Raw genomic sequence first — 4,052 nt, 5'->3', positions numbered from 1 at the left:
TCTAGAGACACAGTTAAGTTGCTACAGAGTCTATACAAGATAGACCAAAGTGTTCCATAAGATAAGGAACCTCGGAAAGAAAATGTACATAGAATACAGATCCGAGGTCAAAATAGAAACCATACCAGACATTGAGAAAAGGCTGCGCAGCTAAACATACCAAACCATGTAGCTTGGGACGCCAAGCTACTAGGTAACAAAGGTCCTGGATAATGAAATCTCAAATCGATTAGATCATGTCTGGAACACAATGGAACCACACATATACATAAGTGTCAACACATGAGAATTATATTTGTATAAGGATACATAAAGTAGTAGCACTTGAGTTTAAAGATATAAACGAGGATCATGAACCCACGAAAGAGTACTCATAAAGATTAAAGATTAGATTGAAAGATAAACGTGGGGTTCAAGGTATCTAAAGAAGAGATAGGTGTATTGGCCATACACATATACAGAAACACCATATGATAAACCAGTGAAATAGATGGGTCTTGTGAGGGAAAAGAAACCGTGAAAGATGGTACATGATCACGAGGTGTAAAGGTGTTCATGTTTTCTTACTAACAACATTCGATCATAGCTTGTTACACAAGGATACTCACAGAGACCAAAGGAACAAATTATAAGGAGATAAACTCCTATGTGGTGGATGCTGCTACAGATTTTCGAAATTGACAAAAGGTCTGGTCATAAGAAAGAAATTAGATTGACATACACTGATGTAGTAAGCAACATATGGATCACTGGATAAAAAACAATATTGTTCCTAAGCTGTTCATGGACTGAAGATAGAACTACAAAGACTAATGAATGTAGCATTGCCAAAGGCAAGAAGAGTCGATGGTCATGTATGAGGTCCATGAGTGTATTTGGCTGCAGAGCCATACTTCAATGAGATCGTAAAAACTCATTACAGCAATAATTATTGATCACATCTTAATCTTAGACACTCATGAGGCAAGTTATAAACATGTATAGGCGAGATCTATGACTCAACATGAATCGATCAGATTATAGTGTGGTTGATATACATCCGTATAGAAAAGATGCACCAGAACATAGAGTTATGACTTGAGATTACAAGTTCATGGCACCATGCTCAGCATGTATATTGTCTGTAAGTCTGACCGACCAAATTAAGAGTAGTCGACAGCAAAGATTCACTTATTGACCATGCACACACGATGTCATAAGACATGAGAAAAGACCGAAAAGGTCAAAGTAATCCAGTTACGGTTCAGTAATAAACTTGGCCGATTTGTTTACTTCCTACCTTCACGTTCGGGAAGCTCACGCATCAGATGCGTAAGCTGAAGAACTTCCACTGAGGTTCACATCAGGGGGAGTAGTACGTGTTGTACTCTTTTTCCTTCATCATGGTTTTGTCCCACTGGGTTTTCCTGATAAGGTTTTAATGAGGCAACATTAAGCATATTACAATCCCTGAATGGTTATGGCATCCAAGGGGGAGTGTTATAAATCAATTGGTGGATGTCCATAACCGGACGGTCCATAACCGGCCCAAACCCTAGAGAGAGAAACGGTCCAAACCCTAGAGAGAAAGGTGGCGGCCGCGGCATGGAGAGAGAGAAAGTCGGCTAGAGACTTTCCATTCTTCTAGTTTTCCTATTTTATCTATGTTTATGATTTGTAATATTTTCATTTATGTATTTATATTTATCTCTCATGTAACCCTTATATAAAGGGATCTCTTATTCATTAATAAAACACAGAAATATTCAGACCTAAAACCTTAGTTTTACAACAATAAGAAAATATTATGTACTTTTATCACAACTTTATTTCAATTTTTAATTATTTTCTATATTATTACATCATATTTGCATCAGAAACTGTTGGCACGGCACTGATAGAATATGTGAAACTAAAACCGAGTTTTGCATATAATACATCACATGTTAAAAATTGACTATATCTTCTGTGTACTTTAAAACAAGGAGGATTTGAGCGTTACACTTGGAATACTTGTTGCAACTTGGGCTACATGGAGAAGGATGACGTTAAAGGCTTTTGAAACAAAATTGTTCTGTAGCAGTGGAGAAAAAGGTTTTGATTTTGAGTAACCTAATATATATATGGTTAACCATAGCAGGTTCTTGCGACTCAAAGCTTGTAAGAAAACAGAACAAAACATCATCATCAACTTATGATTCTTTGTCTTAAGATTAAAAATATCTCCAAAGAGAATACATCTAACATCTCACAGAGAACATAACAAGACAGTTGCAAAACTAGTTGCCGATATCTTGAGGTGGAATATGATAAGGGGAATAAAGTGGACCTTTTGCACTAGCCATGTCGAAGGTGGTGCCAGCCACATCCACACATCCGTTTTCATCATAATCATAGAGGTAAACGTTGTTAGTATACATGCCAGGAAAAGAAGTAGAAGGGACACAAAAAGGTTCAGACATTGAGATGAACATGACGAGATCTCCCATGTCTCGAGTGTGAACTGCGTTTCCTTCATCATCTAGCTTGTACACCATTAAAAATTATGTTTTCATTATGGCAACACCTTCATCGTTCTCGGCTAGCTGCTTGTACTGCTTAACCAAGAATGTCTCACCAGTGGGTCGTGACTCCACCAAGTGCTCGCTCTTGCTGCACGAATCCATAAGATTATGTTCAGCGTTGGTCAGCTTACGAATGTTAGTAAACCGCACGCTCTGAAGCTCAGGGCCATCGCTGGGATTGCAGGGGTCCCATGACCCGATGAGGTGGCCTCCATATCCGGGCATACGAAACATGTTGTGTTTCTTGGAAAACATGACACGGGAGGAGTAGAAGCAAGGGTTCTCGATCTTGATGTTGGTCCACTCTGGTTTACTACTCTTACCGGCTGGTTTGCAAAAGCTGAGCTGAGGTCCCAAGAACTTGACAGCCACGACACAGTCTTCATCGTCCTCTGGAGAAGATGAGGACATTGACACGTTGGTGATGATTTTGGTTTGACAATGTGGCAGAGTCACAAGAGGAGGCAGAGGGATGCGTTTAGGATCTGTATACGATGCATACGGGTTTAGATCATCTTGGAGACACAGGGTTCCATCTTCCTTCAAACTAGCTACCCACCCATGAGAAGCCCCGATCGTTAGCGTTTTTCCATGATTAATACTGTTACACACCAACTCCAGACGTACCATTTTGTCCAGTTCAGTCCAGGCATGTGTATCTGCATAGGCAACTATGAGTCCTCCGAGATCGTCTCCACAAGGTCTAGCGCCGATGACGGAACAAGGAGGGGTTTGCCGCAGGGAAGTAGTTGAGAAGCCGTTAGAGATAAGAAGAGAAACAGAGGATGATCTTGTGACACCCGTCACCTCCTATATGGAGGACAGCGTGTCACCCCCGACGCGTCATCATACAACAATGTGACACCCGTCTCCCTGACACTAAGGACGACGGGCCACCAACAATATCCCGTAATATAAAAGCCCATAAACCCGACAACTCTCACCCATGCCCAAATAAAATCCGAAAGAAAAGTCCAATAGCACCAAGTCCGTCCAAATATCACATACTTGTTTGTCTCACCTGAAAGGGGGAAGAGTGAGGGGTGAGCGACAGGGGAATCGCTCAGTGAGGTATGGGATGCCACCCCGAAGTCCATGGACCCGGACATAGCACTCCGAATAAATATAATTTAATTATAATGCATGTCAAACACAGTACCTAAAGTACTCAAGCAACAAACAATGGTCCTAGCGAGGTGCACACTCGCCGCCCACTAACAGGCCAAAACACTACCGAAAAGGTGCTCGGTTCATACACACACCGAAAAAGTGCTCGGTAACACACGCCCGTAGACGATTTATCGACACTTCCAGTCTACGGCTCAACCGGTCGACTAAAGTTGGCCGTGACCTCCATACAATCCGGCATACAGCAGTCCGACTCTGTATCCGTCTCCAAACAAAAACAATCCTAGCTAAGAATTTACATTAAGTGAAACAATCAATGTTGAATCCTCTAACCCCCTAGTGCCGGTTTATGCAAAGAACCTAAAACTAAACAAGCAATGA

At 41.3% G+C, this 4,052-nt stretch overlaps 1 pseudogene; it reads right to left on the bottom strand.

Annotated features, from left to right (window-relative positions):
• Window positions 1-2,258: 2,258 nt before the first annotated feature.
• LOC106323429 overlaps window positions 2,259-4,052 on the bottom strand; it is a 2,934-nt pseudogene continuing 1,140 nt past the window's right edge.

The sequence above is a fragment of the Brassica oleracea genome, chromosome C2 (assembly GCF_000695525.1).
Source record: "Brassica oleracea var. oleracea cultivar TO1000 chromosome C2, BOL, whole genome shotgun sequence".
NCBI classification, from domain to species: domain Eukaryota; kingdom Viridiplantae; phylum Streptophyta; class Magnoliopsida; order Brassicales; family Brassicaceae; genus Brassica; species Brassica oleracea.
The sequence above is the reverse complement of the archived record's forward strand: the minus strand, read 5'-3'. Positions and strand labels throughout refer to the sequence as shown.